Consider the following 17645-nt stretch of genomic DNA (forward strand, 5'->3'; position numbering starts at 1 on the left):
GTAGGTGATGCAGTTTTTCCTCGATGGTCTCGTTGCACCTGAAATGGCCACGTGCATCTTTAAATCGTCCTCGAGGGACGACCAGCTCGGAAATAAATTCCATCGCTTCGGAGGAAAGCACCGATGTAAATTGAAACTAATTACGGACAACGATTACCGCGACGCAAGTGTCATTGACGCTTCTTTTAAATCGTATTGTACGCGCGATGCATTACTTATCCCGAGTAATCGGGCTCGGTGCTCGAAATATCGATGAATCGATTAAATTTCGACCGCGTTACCGGCGAATCCGTAGCGCTGCGCGTGACGGCCTCGACGAGGCGAGAATCGTGAAAATCACGAGTCGGTTCGGCTCTAAATTCGTTTTCCGAGCTGTCTTTTCCGGGGCTCGAATCGGCGGGATTTCTCACGGGCCTCGGCACTCGTATATCCTGCTTCGAGAGCCACGACACGCGAGATAAATGGAATACGAGCGGAAAAAGCCGATGTTGTCGAGACAGAGCAGCGCGCGCGATAATTATCAGCCCACCCACGCGACCGTTAAGAGTAAACCTCGTTATCCGGATGCGAAAGAGCCCCGGCAAAACTCTCGAGATCTCTCGAGCAACCGGCAGCCGTCAGTTTGTTACTCACCGTTAGGGATCGCAATACCGATAAATGGCGAAAAATTCCTTAAATTTTTTACCGGTAATTAGGAATCGCAATGGGCGGTAAACGGGCGAAAAATTCCTTTTAAATTCTCGTTGGTAATTCGCCGTTCGATGTACCCGAAACGTACCCAACGTAATGCTCGTATTAATAATTTTCTCGTCGAGAAATAATATTGAATATTGATGGCAAGTCGCGCGCGGCAACACCAATAAGAATACGTATTCATCGTACCAATATTGCACGAATTAAAGGAGAAAAATAATAATAATAATATCGGCGGTTAAAGGCGGGTAACCTAACCTCTTATTGTCGAGAAGCAACATAGTGCATCGATAAATCGCGCGCGATAATAATAATAAGAATACGTATTTATCGTACCAACAATAAAAGAGAAAAAAAAAATAATAATAATAATATCGGCGGTTAAAGGCGGGTAACCTAACCTCTTATTGTCGAGAAGCAATACAGAGTATCGATAAGTTGGGCGTGATTGTAATAATATTAATAATAGTAGCGACTTTCGTACCAAATAATAATAACATCGATGGGTAAAAACGTAGAACCTAACCTTGAAGACGATACAATAAGACCGAGTAAAGAAAAGGGAAGAAAAGATCGTACCTAATCGCGCAAGTTTAGACGCGCTCGTTGTTATCCAATCGCTAATTCGATTGTTTGCTTTGGGTCGCCGCGTAACGATTACCGCGACAAATCGAAAGTGAGAATATCATCGGGAAAAGTGAACTATCCCCTGGCTCTAATTCGAAGTGTGTGTCGAACGGATTAGCAACGTCGCAACTAGACTACGTTCATTCTCACGATGACTTAGTTCACACCGTCGTGATTTTTGATACGCGGAGCGAAATAGTGCGCGCTCGAGCGTTCAATTTGCACCGAGCGTATCAAATTCATAAAAAATACGAATAATGTATAAACAGAGTATGCAACGTGTTCTACGCTCGATGTGTTCCGAAACACGTGGAAGTAGACACGAAACGCTTTTTATTCCATGGGTCTTACGATTCGTCGAGATCGTAGAAGAAAGCAATTACGACGAATGTTGTTTGCCAATGCAACAGTTAAAAAAAAAAAAAAAGAAAAAAGATCTGCTCTCCTTTTCAATTTTGCCCCATTTCACGCGACACAATTCGATTCGTATTTTACTCAATTCGAGCGTCACGAGCGAACAAAACTTCCGACCTTAATTCCGTCGTTTAAAGCGTTAAATAATTATTTTGTTTCCGTCCGCCATCATTTACACCGAGCATTTGACACGTATCGAGTACATACTTGACGCACGTGTCCGTGGACGGGCAAAATTATTATCCGGATGAAAGTTTCGAGGATGAACAATTTTCTATCCCCCGTTTCGACGATTGAAACGTACGATTTAAAAATTCGAAAACATTCGATCGAACGAACTCGAATGAATCGTTACGCGTTGGCAATTTATTCGACGGGTGTATTTATTCTAATCAAATTTCGTTCATCGCGGGTATCGAACGGTCGATGCGAACCGGGAACATTTCCAGGTTATATTTTCTAATTAACCGACTACCAAAAACGAATATGGACGCGTAATTCACGAGTCCGTTGCGGATGTAGTAGACGTAGATAAAATTACCGAACGTAGGACAGGAGCACCGAGCGAAACGGAATAACGATACCGATGATAAGCGAGAGATTCGAAACCGAGCGGATCGATCGATTTTCGAGCGGCGTTAAGGCACGTCCGCACCTGCGAGCGAAAATCGGAATCCGCGATCTCCGGCGCGGCGTCCAGCCTGGAAACTGATAAATTGCGACTTCCGCCTGCGTTTCGATCGTGCCGCGTAATTTCCTGCGGAGTAGCCGGCCACGATGGGAGGCAGAGAGGGACAGGCGGTGGAAGCCAACGGCGATCGGAAATTGGCCCGATGACATTGATTAAAGCGTTTAGCGACGGCGACAATGCCGTAATTATTAATCGGTGACGACGTCGCGCCAAGATTCCCGATCCCCGGGCACAATACGTCTCTCGATACAGAGAACGAGTGGAAACTGTAGTGAAATTCCACTCGTTTGTCCGAAAGTCTTTCGAGCGAGTCGTTGACGTATCTGTCGACCACGGCGTGGGTCTTTTTCGACCCATATTGCTCTTGCGATACATCGTTTACGATAAACGAGCACAATACACCTCTCAGTATAGAGTACGAGTGGAAACTAACGTGAAACTCCACTCGTTTGTCCGAACGTCTTTCGAGCGAGTCGTTGACGTAGCTGTCGACCATGGCGTGGGTCTTTTTCGACCCATCTTGCTCTCGGGATACATCGTTTACGATTGACGCAATTCAATATATTCTAGGATATCTTCGGCCCTCTCGTTGTACAATAAAGTTAAAAATATGAATTTCATACGAGCAGGATACTTTTGACACTTATCAAAAGTATTATATTCGAAGGAATACTTTCCCCGCTCGATATTCGACAAAGTGAATGAAGTAAAATATCGAAATTTCTTTCGAATAAAACGATAGTTCGAATCCTTGAAAATTACATTAAAAAAGGTCACATCGAAAAAGTCGCGTTAACGAGAGAAATATAATAGGACCGTTATTTCCTCGAAATGGTTTACCACCCCTTTTTTACGAAAAATACTGGGTGTCCAGATACTTGTGGAGGTTACTGTACGAGGATCGTTGCAATTTGTTCACGTTGCGTTATACGGTTCTCGCATTGTAGAGTGGTTTACATCGTACACGCGCGCGCGCGTGTGTGTACATGCGTGGATATTTCTTGTTAAACCTAAATATACGTGTTCCGTAATAATGTTACTTTTCGGAAGGGTACCGCAGTTATTTTCCGCCATTGCGCGCCGTCCCATTCTTCGCGAACTTCGTATAGTTGTTGCTCTCCCGTACAAACAGTTTTACGATTTTCCCGTTATTTCAGACCTTCCATAATTTCCCGGGTAAGCGCTTTTATTACAAGTTTTCCATTGCATATCGATTGGAGCATTATTTCAGATCCTCCGATCATCCTTTTACGTAAAAAAAATTCTTGTCGTTCAACTCGTTGGATTCGTAGGGTTGAAAAACTTGGAGGTGACCTTGGAAACTTGCATACGAAAAACAAAACGAAGCGCACGATATTTTTTTATCTTTTAATAGCTTTGAGCGTCGATTTATTCGTGCTTCGTCTACGTACGCACGATTTTGTAAATTTTGTGCACTAAACGGTCCTTCCACTTATCGAACGAATGAAAAAATATCTCCAACGTCCTTCAAAATCGTATCATCCGTGATCGAAAACATTTCGATTTTTCCACCGGTTAGGAGAAGAATCGATTCGATCGAGTTAGGCGGCCTGTATGAAAATCTGCAAAGATCGAGCCGCGATTCGATCGTTAAGGTACAATGGAATTTTTAAAAAAAATGCAGAGGACCCACCGTTCTGGACGGAGGTGTCTTCCAAGGACCCGGGCGTGACTCGGAATTCGACGGCGAAGGCTGCGTTAAATAGAGCTTTTAAGATCGAAGAACGCCTCGATTAGGAGCGCCGGTCGAGAAATTAATTATGGTAGCGGCCGGAGTAATTAATACGGGCCCCGATACTGGGTATATACAGCTCCGTTTCTAATCTCTAACAGAAATATAATCGATCCCGCGGCCGCCGCGGGGAAGATAATGGCGAGAAAGGAAGCCCGGCGAAAAAATAAAGGAAAACAAGAAGGAAAAAGGAAGCTGCCGAGTCACCGGGCAAACGAGCCGACATTTTCGCACCTTGCTCGGCCGTCCGATGCAGGTAGGTGTCTGCAACGAATTTCGTGCTACCTGACGATTCGCAAGGCGCGCCCGAGCTTCGGGGAACCGCGTAAACGCGAACAACGAGAAACAACAACGATGACACAAATTATACGAGAGACTGGAACGGGACCAAAGTGAAGAAAGATTTTGAAAATCGACGGTAAGATTCCATGAGAAAATAGTGGGACGTTTTTTATTTTTATAAATACAATAGGGTGTAGAATGTTTACGAAGAGTCCGAACCAATGATCCTTATTGTACAAATTTGATTTTGTAGATTAGAACAGCTTTGAGGAAGCGAGAAACGCGAAACAACGATCGTGACACGAATCGTCGGGAAACAAGGGCAAAATCAAGAAATACCGAAGCAAGACGAAAAATTGGGGTAAACCGGTAGAGTAAATTTTGATACTACATCGGAAGGTACAGTCAAAACAATTACGAAAGTTTACGAAAGTTTACGAAAGTGTACAAAAGAGTCTCGACGATTGTTCTCGTAACGAATCGAAAGAAACGTATCCATATCCACGTAAAGTCCTTCGTTAGTAACACCCGAAGGAAAACGCATTCGGAAATACGCATCACGGAAAACCTAACGAGCAACAGTAAACAGCGGAAGCCAATCTTCCCGAAATCCTCACCGGACAAGAACGCCCGTATCGTTGCGCACCGCGCGCAATCGTCGAGAAGGGTATTAAGAAACGACGAGCAATTTACGAGTCGGTGAAACAGGAGCAGGAAATGTAGAAAATCGGGCAAAGATCGCGGCCGGTGTCGGCCATTGTGCGTGCGAGAGTTTCGGCGAGGAATGCATCGACGAAGGGGGGGACCGATGTAAAATAAATAATGACCGCGCGACTGGGAACAAATCCCCGTGTGGTTCGGTACCCCGGATACCGTGGAGGTCGCAAAAAATCGCGAAAAAGTATCGGAGCAAAGTGCAACGACACGGAGAAACACGTCTCGAGGAAACGAAGAACCAGCTGGACCGGAGAAACGCGGTGCACGAACACGAACACGATGGAACGAAGGTGGAGAGGAGAAGAAGCTCCGCGGAGAGGAGCAGCAGCCGATTTATTGGCGAGTTTAAAAGAGCTCGGACCCTCGACATAACTCAGCATTCGTCTGATGTTGACTGAGTGGCCGACTCGCGGCTGCCAGATAGGCGCGGATGGCCCCGCGTACCTGAGCTTCGGTCGTCGTCGGCTACCTCGTCTGCCAATCAAGAAGCATTCAACGGTACTAAGTGGCTCGGCTTAATTAAGCGCGCACCGACCAGACACGCCGGGGACAGAGGGAAGCGAGGAAATTGCAGGACGTTCCCGACCACGACCACGACCACGACCACGACCACGACCACGACCACGACCACGACGACGACGACGACGATGGCTCGTTGCGTTCTGAAAAATATGTTTTTCCTCGAACGGAGAGGAGAGGTGGGACGCCTCGGTGCGATCTCCCGGAAAATCGACTAGACAGCCGGGGCCCCGGCTTTTCTTTGAAATTTCTCGTACACCCTAATTTTCTACCTTCTTCCGTCGTTGTTGTTTTTTTTTTCTTTTCTTTTTTTTTTTCATTTCTCTCCGTTCGACCGAACAACTTCGTTTTTTCGAACAGCAGGCCCGTGTCAAGGGAAATCGCTCGCCGCTTCGTTTCTCTTTGTCTTCGCGGCGGCGACCATTTTGGTTCGGCTAGGTTTGTTTTCGTTCGAGGGTGACGAGACTCCTCCGGATACCGATTCTTTTAACGGGAATTACTCGCGACTACGATCCACGGTTTCAGGAGGAGTTAATAATGCACTTATCGTTAAAACGCTAAAGTTTCTCCAATGATCTTCAATCAACGCTGTTAAATCCGTTTTAACCGGCACGTGATCTCTCTCGTGATCGCTCGAACGTATCGGGACGTTTAAAAAGAATATTCTTCGTAAAAAAAAAAAAGAAAAAAACTCACCATCGTATCGCTCCTTCTCAGGAAATCAGTGACGATACACGCCCGCTCCGTATCGGCGCGAAAGACTTCCGCGAGGAAATATCCACGGCGTAATTCGGCGTGTCATTCGATCGGGCGCAGCAATAAAATCGAATGACGAGCCAATAAAATATTTATGGAATCGTATGCAAGAGCCACGGGGCCGCACAATCGCCCTGAAACCCCTCGCGCTGTTCCCCCCGATGGTTACACGATGTTTACCCCTCGGCAACCCCCGTTCCCTCCTCCCTACAAGGGCTGTGGTTCCGCGTTCTCTCGCATACGCGCGCGTGTGTACACGCGCATTATACCGACGAACGAACCGGGGAACGCCGAGAATGCTCGACGATCGAATACCCCCCACCCTTCAACCTTTCTGCTCCCCCCACCAACGCCACCTTGGTACTCTATCCCGCGCGCGCGTTTTTCTACTCCTTTCTCGAGCGGTGTTCGTTCGGGCGCGTCCTCTCTCGATGATTTTGATCCTCTTGGTTACGGACAATTTCTTTTTCCCTCGTTGGCGACGTCGTCGTCGTCGTCGTCCTCGTCGTCGTCGTCGTCGTCGTCGTAGTCGTCGTCCCCGTGGTGCGTCAAGGCACGCTAGGCGCGTGCTCGTCGGGTACGCCAAGGGCGAATTAATAATCCCGTGCGATGCCGGGGCGTTGAAGAATATCCTATTCAGCGGGTCGCGATTAGGACACGGGGCCCTCTCTCGCCGACAGAACGAGTCGCGTGATTGCGTCGGCCGTGAAACGAAGGTGTTGGATTACCCCTTGCGTGCCACGGCTGCTCGCTCCACGTATACGAACAGGTCCCCTCCTCTTCTCGCGCCAAGGAGCGCGAACACCTAGACCGCGCAGGGTACGTGCCTTCGTTTGTGCATTTAAGGGGGAACACGAGGTGTTCGTCAGAAAATCGGTAAATTTTTCACGTATTTCTTCCAAGTAGTTACCGAATGAAAAATCTAGTCTTTTTCGGAGAATATAAATATAATTTTCAGATGCATTTTGCGATTTTCAAAATCGTACAAAAAGACGAAGCTATTCACTGTTCACAGAACCCCTGCTGGGGTGAAACATTGTTGCTCGCAACGGTTGACGAGAACTGGGAGGTGCGAAATTAAAAAATGTTGTCGATTCATAAATTGGAGACTATTATCTAAATTGTAGCGCACGAGTTTTTGATCATTTCAATAATTGTAGAAACTGTCTTCTACAATAATTGTAGAAGTTCGAATTTGAATACGGTGCGAAAGATCGATCATTTTGACGCATTAATTCTTCGTTAACGATTATGACCGAATTACTGTGTTTCGCGTTGAACGAACGTAATTGTTCGATCGAATAAATATTTATGCAGAGTTTTTACCCTGTCTGAAATAGAACGAAGAAACGTTAAATATTAGAAGAAATTTTTTAATTTCTTTTGATCGAATTCGTTGGTTCCATTCGAGGCTAAAAGTCTACTGTTGTATTTCATTTGCAAAGAACTCTTCTTTGAACGAGAATAGGGAGTCCCTTCCTAGTAATATGTATGCGACAGGGATTAAACGCGATCTTTTGACTTTTTCGGTACTTTCTTCACCGATATATATCACGGTTATTCTCATAAAAGGTCGGCAAGAGTCTCGATTAAAATACTTCTTCCCCAATATTGTTCCTGTTAACATCGGAGGAGTAACATCGGGGGTAGTTTCGTCCCTCGAACTTTAGCATCCCCGGGTAAAAAAAGTGCGCGTTGCTTATTTGGTATCTTCTCTGCAAACTCGCAAAGTTTGAACGTTTTACGAGCGATCCATCGCAACAGGTATTCGCTCATCTTTGTTCTCCGATCTTAGGAGTAAATATAAATTTCCACGCGAGTCTCTAATTTCCAAGATTAACACTGCTATTATACCGCATTACCGCGGTAAAGTCACAGGAATCATAGTCGCGTCGTCACTCGTTAACTCGAAAACTTTCCCGCTCGTTTTCGCGTCGTTCTTCCTGTCATTGTATCCTCTCGATACACGAGAGAAACATAATTCTCTGGTTGTCCACCGACGGAGTATATCAATGGTAGATGAAACGATAAAAATTCTTTCGTAAGAGAATAGTCAGCTTACGGTATAATACCACATTCGATGACAATTAAAAGCGATATTCCATCTTTTTCGCTGCTTCCTTCGTCGATGATATACCCATAAAGAGTGATAATTTTTTCACCGATCAACGTCCTTTCCATACTCGTGAAAAGAACACCAGTGTGCGTTGAAGAATTAGAATTGGCTCGTCGCTCACCAACTCGAAAACTGCATCCTTTGGATACACGAGAGAAACACGATTCAGAGAATATCGATGGCACCCGTAACGATAAAAATCCTCTCGTAAAACAACGACCAGTGTCCCCTCCATACTTTCCCTCGCGGAAAGAACGCTGGTGTACGATCGACTATTCGTCCTGTCCGCGGCGCGTATATTTTCTTCGGACGAAAATCGGTCCAGTTTCGTGGAGCATCGTCGATTCCTCCATTTCCCTTTCACCTGTCCGACCAATCGTCGTGGTTCGTCCCGATCGACCGGGGTCCTCCGACTCGAAGGTCGGGCCCGAATCGAATCGAAGGCCCGATCGACGGTTCCCTCGACACGCGCGCGATCGTTTTCTAGATCCCCAATGACACCGATGACCCTGTTTCGCAGCTGGGACCCAGGCCAGCCCCCCTTTTTCGCGCAGCTGCGCCTCGCGTTCTTTGCGCAACGCCATCCCTTCACCGGAGCTAATCGAGAGCCGCGCAGGCCTCTCTCGATTTTTATCGTCTCCGTCCTCGTAATCCTTTCTCGATCGAATTCGCTCCGCGCTTTGTGGGGGGTGTATTAAAACGTCGTTAGAACCCGAAGGGCGGCGAGTATTTTTTCAGCGTAACAGAAACTCGGACCTGTTGGAGGGTCTGTTGCTTTGTTGGCCAAACACAGGTAAAAACGAAACTCTCGGAACGCATCGTCGTGTGTGGAAATTGGAAAATTTGAAGGGGGATCGAACCACGGTTGTTGAATGAAAATACAGTGTTGTTCAATTATAATGGTGATTGTTCATCGATGTCCACTGGGAGAATGTATTAAAAATTCTAGGATCGTCCAGAAATATGTATCGCGAAAGGGACGTTTTAAGCTCGTGGAATATTTTTCCGGATTGAAAATACTCGTTTAGGGCAGAGCCTCCTAAATCAGGCACCATAATGAAGTTGCCACCGGGATTCCAACCGAAATTCGAGGCCATTATACGCGAGACTCCCATAAATACGTGCATCTCGAAGACGAACGTTCTCGGAAGGATAAAATCTAATGTATGCAAATCCCTGCAGCGGGCCCGTGGTTCGAGAAAGCGACTGAAACAGAGGTTTCGCGGAATCGGTTCATAATTTAGGATCCCTCTGCGCGTCGCCCACGCGTCGACCATTTTTCACACGAAAATTAATACGCCGAAGATCGTACACCTTTGACGAAAAATCCGTCTCCTCTTCGCGGTTTCGAATTTTGATCGCTCGAAGCACTTGGTATTCCGTTATTTCGTCGCGGGACGAAAATTCAATTCTCGACGGTTTACGGTTGAAATCGTTCGCTACTTTTTAACGTCTTCGTTGTTCAATTAGTTTCCGATAGGACGAAAATCTAATTTATGTACCATCCACTTTCGAAATTATCCAATCGTCCGTTACCTTTTCACGTTCCAGGTATTCAATTACGTCCTGACAGGACGAAACTCTAATTTTCACCGTCCACTGTGAAAATCGATCGATCCTTCGCTTCTTTTCAACCGGTCTCCGTGATTTTAATCGACGACCCATTGCCCATCGGACAAATGGAAGCTCAAAGGACGGTGCGGAAAAAATTGCTGAAAATTAATTCGTCAAACGCGGAGGCCATCGTTCGAACCGAGCACCAATTAAACCCTTCCAGTCGCGTCCTCCTGTTCAAAGGAGCCACGGCCGAAGACACAGAGGAACAGGCAAAACAAGAAAACGGACGAGAAGCGGCCTGCTGCTCGCCCGACTCTGTTTGTTTTGCTTATCCGAGGACAAATTTGCTGTCTTGTAAGCGACACCGAAGGGTCGTCCTGACAAACGGGGGTGCTCCCGACGCGAGAGTCGGCCATGTAACGACACACGCGGACAACTTTTAGCCGCGTTGTCGAAGGATCTCGGTCGAACGAGGTCCTGGAAACGAGCCTCTCCTCTCGTTCGCGTTTTTTTTTTTCTTCTCTCTCTCCTACGAACCCAGCCCCTCGTAAAACTTGACCAACTTCTTCCAGAGCCCGTGGCTCCCCTCTCGACCCCCCTACGTCCGTAGCTTTCTCCCCGTGGAAACTGGGAAAAACGAGGAAGCATAGTTATTTATCTCGACGTCGTCGTGGAATTTATTGCCGATGATAGCTTCCTGCGAGAAATCCTTTCGAGATTTCTTCTGGAAACTCTTTCGAGACCCCTTCCCCCCACCCCTTTCCATCGTCGTGGTAAACGTTCAACCGAGGGGGCAATAATTTTTACCCGATGGAACGGAGAGTCTTTCGCGGGGAAACTTTTCCGTTTCTCGAGGATCTTTCAATTTTACGTTCACCACCCACCGGCGGGGAATTCGCGAGAATTCGTCGAACGGTATAATTATTGCGACTGTCCGTGGGCAATTTTCAGTTCTCTGTTCATTTTGCAACGTACCTTGACCGTTGAGCTTCTTCGAGGACTGTGCGTGCTTCTCTTTGCACGAATGTTACGGTTCGATACGAAAGAAAAACGTGAGCTAAAATTGAATAGTGTCGGGCGTTTAAAATTCTTCGGACACTGTCATGGAATGACAGTGGAAGGCGCCAATGGAATTTTATTCTCTTTAATACACCATCGAATAAAATCTTTCACTTTGCGCGCAATAAAGTCGGAGTATTTTCATCGAGAAGTATCAGTTCGAGAGAGATACTCCAACGCGAAATTTCGCGAATTTCTACTCCCAATGTGTATACTTTCTCACGTGTAGGTTCCACCCTTATCACATTCGTAAATAAGAACGACGCTCGTGACACTTTCGATGTTTACAAACACGATACAAATAGAACGTACACGCTCGCTCGCGGTGTAGAAATACGAGGGCAGAAATTTACAAATTTGGGTCCAAGTATCTCTCGAACTAACAATTTCATGGAAAACTGGCCCGATACTCTTTCAGAAATAATATGCAACTTACACCGAACGATGAATTAAAAAATTTGCAGCTGCACAGACCGTGTACATTTTATTTTCTGCGCATTATACGCGTATATACGTTAGTTCCCTATTTGCAAGATTGCGTTCGGTTCCTTTCAACGGATTATCCAATATAAAATCCTTCTTCGTCCTGGTTATTTTCACCGGAAAACGAACCGCCTCGATTCGCAACCGCATTTTATTAATCGTCGCGAGTTTGTCGTTCGTTTAACACAAACGCGTATTCCCTATCGGCCGCGTCCCCGCGCCGCCATGTTTAATTGCTTCCCTATTCGGATTCACCTGGAACGTGAAATCCGCGAATGGAAGAACGAAGTCTTGGACGATAATCGAGGCCCTTTATTGGCCCAAGTTTCCGGGGTACGGGAGAACAGAATCGTCCCGATAAATCAACCGGCTCCCTTTTAGCGCAGGAAGAATTCAATCGGCCATTTATTCCCCTACTGTGGTAATTAATTATTAATTAGGATTACAGCCTCGACCCCGGCGGCCTCTCGACGACGTAACGACTTCCTTCTTCCCTCGGTGGCAAGATAAACGAGTAAGCTTGGAAGACTGCTAAGTAACTCCATGAATTTTCCTGCACCCTAGTCGGCTCGTGCCTCGGGGGTGTAGCTTCTAATCATCCCTATCTCCTGGCCACACCCTCGTCTCGCGACCTGACCACCGACGAGCTCCTCTCGTACGCGTTCGGCTCTCTCTGTCCCGCGGATTTCGCGAAAGGACGTCTTCCTTTCGAGGTTTCTTCGCTCCTACGACGACTTTCGACCCTTTCTTCGCGCTAATGCGACGTTGAGCCGATGTTACGCCAAGGGTAACACGAGGGGTGGGTGTGACGGCGACCAGGCTTAACGAATCCCGAAATGCCTCCTGACACGTATGTCCGGCCGCGTGTTGCACGCGAGCTTTTGCAAATCGATTTTTTTTTTTACCCTTCGACCGAAGGGATGCTTCTTTACCTCCTTTTGCACCTTTTTCGCACCTGCGCCACCACGACGGACATCCAAGAGCTCATTTGCGTAACGTCTCCGATCCAACGCGCGTCGAGTTGAGATATTCACGATTCTCCGGAATATCTAATTTCTAATAATTGTGGAAAGCGAGTACTTTTACCGTAAAGTGTATTCGTTAAGGGACGAACTTGGCGAATCGTACATAATTGCAAAAATATGGGACGCGAACGAAGAATCATAGAAATTAGAAGTTTTAGATATCACAAGAGAAGTCACGCGTATTGAAAATAAAGTATTGAACACTCGAAACGTAATGTTTGTTCTATTTAGTTCAATTCTAGATCGGTCTCGTTATACATTGAGGAATATATAATACTTTCGAGTGAAGTGTCGGAGCAGGCTTCGTTAATTCCAAAATATTTCCCAAGATATCTCGCGAACACAATTGCATATGTGAAATTTTGAAAATGATATCGTTTCGATTTCAAGACACGTTGGAGAATAATCGCGTATTTATAAATCGTCTTTTCCTGCGCGCGGAAACACTTTCACCATTGTAAAGATACTTCAACAAGTACACCGTGGAAAATTTCATAGCGAGATCCTTTCAACTTCGTAGAATGAACCTTTCGACCACTGATCGAGTTTCAAAATCGTCCGTGTCACGTTCGAATTATTCAAAAGAGAATATCGTTCACCTATCGTAAAAATGTTCGTCCAAGAAATTTCCCGTTCGGAGAGATCGATGATCTCACTCGTGCCAAAGTATTCGTTCGAACTAACGAAACCAGAATACCCTCGACGAGAGTTCGAAACGCTTAATACCGAAGTCGATCTTCCAACCGCGAGGAACAATCGGTCGAAGTTCTCCGCCCCCAGCTCTCGCGGTAATATCTCGTAGGTCGGGGGTGTGGGGAACAAGGGCGGACGAAAACGTTGGAAAAGTTCGGGGATTGGTTTCGAATCGAAGACGGTTCGATCCGAAAGCGTGCATAAAATTGAATCGCGCGAACCGCTGGAAAGTGTACCTAACCGCCCCCGCCCGAACAGGAAACGAAGGGCGCGAAAGAAGGGAGGCGGAAGTAAATCATGCAGCCCCCGTGACGACGTCGCGCGATGACAAACGAGCACGTCGACGTCATCGCGCAAGAAACGCCGGCGACATCTGATAACGACCTTAATCGCATTAAGGGAGACCGACGTCCCCCTACCACTCCCCACCGTGCACCCCCGACGCCAACGATCCTTCTCCAACTCGGCGATCGTGTCCCTAATGTCCCGAGTAAAGCACCGCCGCGATTGCGGATAAATCGCCCCTGACAAACTCTCCTAATATATTTCTTTACCTCTTCTATTCGCTCGCTGTCGCCCTCGAACAAACGAAGACGGGGCCCGTTGCGAAATTGCCGCGTATTCCCCAAGCCGACGACGGGGGTACCGTTCCCGTACCTCGTGTCGGTGGCGTAAACGTCGCATCTGCTTCAATCCGATCAATTTTTACTTCGATCTCTTCCTTTTTTCGCGCGACGGGTTTGTCTCGACGACTTCGGTCGTAACGCAAGTGCAAGTGCATCGCGTTGCGATACAGGAGTGCATCCATTTTAGACGTGTACTCGTTCACGAGTGTGTCCGTTTCAAGAGTGTGCGAAATGTTGTATAATTTTTATAAAAAGATTGTATAATTTTTATAGAAAGATTGTATAATTTTTATAGAAAGATTGTATAATTTTTATAAAAGGTATGTATAATTTTTATAAAAGGATTGTATAATTTTTATAAAAAGATTGTATAATTTTTATAGAAAGATTGTATAATTTTTATAGAAAGATTGTATAATTTTTATAGAAAAATTGTACAATTACCCGTATGGGTAAACTGATAAATGAAAGTTCAATTCCAAGCAATTAATACGTTTAGAGTATGAGCGCTTACGAGGATGAATATCGCACAAACGTGCAGAAAATTTGATGGAGCATTGAAGTAATGAATATTTTAGCTTCTTTTCTCGACGATGAGCATTAGTATCGATACATCTTATAGTTTCACAGCTTTAAAAATACTTCCAGTCCAATCGTAAAGGGGATATTTGTGGAGTTAAAAATGGTTCGAACTATCCGTGGATCGAATCGTGAACGTAGTCACCCTCGTGCGGTGTGGTATCGATATTACCTGATATTGAATAGATCGTCTGTGCGCTCGCACCTAATAATAGCATTGTAGCAGAACCGCGTAGGACGATGTACTGTCCGCGTAGGACAGTTTCCTGACGAGACAGGAAAGAATCCGTAAATGGGAAAATAACGTGTGGGAGACATACAGTATGGTGAGAATTGCGGTTACTGGTCTTGGAAACATCTTCGTGAAGTTTCGATCGAAAGAATCGTACGAGTATCGTAGATGGAAGTTTAAAGAAGAAAAAAAAAGAAATTAGAAGAATTATTCCATTGTTTCTTATTCGCGTGTATTCTTTATTTTCTTTCAAATCACGGAGGTCTACGCGTTTCAACCGAAAGAAAAAGAAAACAAAATTCAATTTATTCTCGTCTACAATTAACCCGCAAGAACGATCAATCTCGCGGAAGAATCGAAAAATTACCTTATCTCGAACGATCTCGTCCCCCTATTAGCACGGTTCGAGAAAGGGTTCTCCACGATGCTCGAAGAATGCGACGAGCAGACGCAAAAAGGAGACGTCTGCGCGTCGGACTGACGGGTACCACCCTCTTTTAAAAGCGGAGGCAAAGAAGTCGAAAACGGGGTTGAAGGAGAAACCCAAAGCGAAAGAGAGAGAAATAGAAAGAGAGAGAGAGAGAAACAGAGAGGGAGCTTGTGGAACAGTGGCGGAATCGTAACCCCTTCGCGGACAATGGGACATTTCATTATTAACCCTCCCAGTGTGGCGGTTTCGAGTCGAGGCCGGTCGAGGCGAGTCCGTGGTTCAAATTAAACGCGCAAATATTTGGGTATTTTATTTCCGGCGGGGGTTTCGCTGGCCTACCGGGGCCGACAGGGGGCGGCCGTTTTGTTACCTATTCGCGCGGCGGCGAGTTTAATTCGTTTCGTTATAAATACGTCAGCAGCGGTCGGGGCCGGAGCGGGAAATTACCTTTGCCTGGCATAATGGCAAAAACAGCGAAAACCGGGCGCGGAAATAACCGAGCGATGGCGGGGGTGTGGACGAGGGGATCGTAGGGGAGGGGTGTGGGGGACCTCTGGATTGAATTTTGCGCCCGGCCACGCGGGCTGAATTATGAAAAATCGGCTCCCGATATTTCGACTCCCGGGACCGACCACCGTTCGTTAAAATTCATGCGCGCAATTTGGACCGAGTCCTGCGGCCCTTGTTTGTTTCCTTGCCAGCATATTTACGGGCCGAACCGAGCGGTTCCCCGTTTTCGTCCTCACCCCGAAAGAACGCCTCTCGAAACGCTCGCCGTGTCCGCAAATTATTGTTCGATTAAGCCGTAACGTATAGGCAACCGTGTTTAAACGCCGCGTGGTAATGATCGAATGTAAATAACGCGCGCTGGAAAACGCGGTTTGCGCGCGCAACGTTTTTGTTTCCGCGGTCAAGCCGCGGTGAACAAAGGGGGGACGAAGTAGCCTCCCCCCTCTTCGCTCTGCTGGACCACGGTGCACGAGAAGCTCGAGCGCGACGTTTCGTTGATCGCTGTACGAGGTTTGGAGGAATTTTTTTTCCGTTCGTTTGTATTACGGTATTTTACAGGGAAATTGTTTTAGGGGTATTGTTATCGGTGTTAGAGGCTGTACGAAATAACGTGGATGCCGATATTGCGAAAGGTATGGTTTTACGCGCGGACCGCTTCCAATTGTGAACGTTGAGGGTGGTTCTGTGATTATTTGGGCGGGCCCCTCGTTACTCCAAATGGTCGTCGTATTACCGTTAGAGAGTTGGACATACTAGTTGACGAGGTTTACAGTCCACGTTTCGGACGATAATGGACCCATAAGCACGGCCAAAAAACTTTTGTCTTTCCCTGGCCAGCACGGTCACTCCGATTTAAACACCATCGAACCACCGTGGACGTTTATCCAAGCAGCTTTCGACGTCTCTGAAGCAATTAGAAGACGTTTCGTCGGAGAAACGGGATTGCGTTTCATTGGACACTGTTCGCGAATTGGACGAATCCGTTCCAAGAAAGATTACATTATTGAAACGTTCTCTTTCGTAAATTCCTTAAACCTTCGTCATTGAGTATCACGAGAGAATACTCTACCTTTCTGCGTTAAAAGACGCTAAAGTCATTGAAAGAGAACAGGACACCGATACTTTATCGACGATAAAATTGTCCTTTTGACTTTCACAAATTCCTTAAACCTTTATCGTATTTCGAAAGGCTACTTCTCTGTGTCAGAAGACATTAGAGAACATACCTGGTATCGAGTCACCATTTCGGAATATACAAATATTTAAAAGAAGGGTGTATATATATATATATATATTTTTTTTTTCTTATCCACCGCGCAACTCATCGTTGCTAAATTTATTTATTTTTAACTCATCGCGCGACGCAATGGAAGCACTTACGAACGATGTTCCTCGTTGTGCTCCCCGCGAGTGGGAACGCGGCTTAAACGCATCTTACGCGTACTCTCAGTCGTTCCCTTCTCAAGCCGTGTTTCCAGACAAGGAACATCGTAACCGTTCCCGGTAGAAACGCGGCTTTACGCGTGGTACGCCCCAACGAGCCGCGCACGTTGCTTCGAACCCGGTTACACGTGTTCACGAGAGCTTCCAAGCTCGCAATTATTTTCGTCGCCGTCTCTCCCGTTAAGTACACAGGATCACGCAGCCGATCGTATCGACGTTTATCGATCGCGCAACGTCCCGTGGCGTCTTATTAAACGACCTTTTCGTCGATATCGTCGAAGCACGGTGCTCCAACGACAACACTGATGTCCACTTGTTTTCAATTACACCGGCCCGATGCGTGCAGGACAGGGACGCGAGACTGCGCACACGCGAGATCCACGCGACTCCGTTAGCAACTCAGACGACGTAATAGCGGTGCGAACATAGTGGTATCGTAC

The 17645-nt window shown here is 46.4% G+C and overlaps 1 protein-coding gene across 2 annotated transcripts in view; it reads right to left on the bottom strand.

The window, feature by feature from the left end:
* The window catches only part of Soxn (SRY-box transcription factor soxNeuro), a 193180-nt gene that overhangs the window by 75873 nt on the left and 99662 nt on the right, over nucleotides 1–17645 (bottom strand). The window lies entirely within an intron of this gene.

The sequence above is a fragment of the Ptiloglossa arizonensis genome, chromosome 5, assembly GCF_051014685.1.
Source record: "Ptiloglossa arizonensis isolate GNS036 chromosome 5, iyPtiAriz1_principal, whole genome shotgun sequence".
Taxonomy (NCBI): Eukaryota; Metazoa; Arthropoda; class Insecta; order Hymenoptera; family Colletidae; genus Ptiloglossa; species Ptiloglossa arizonensis.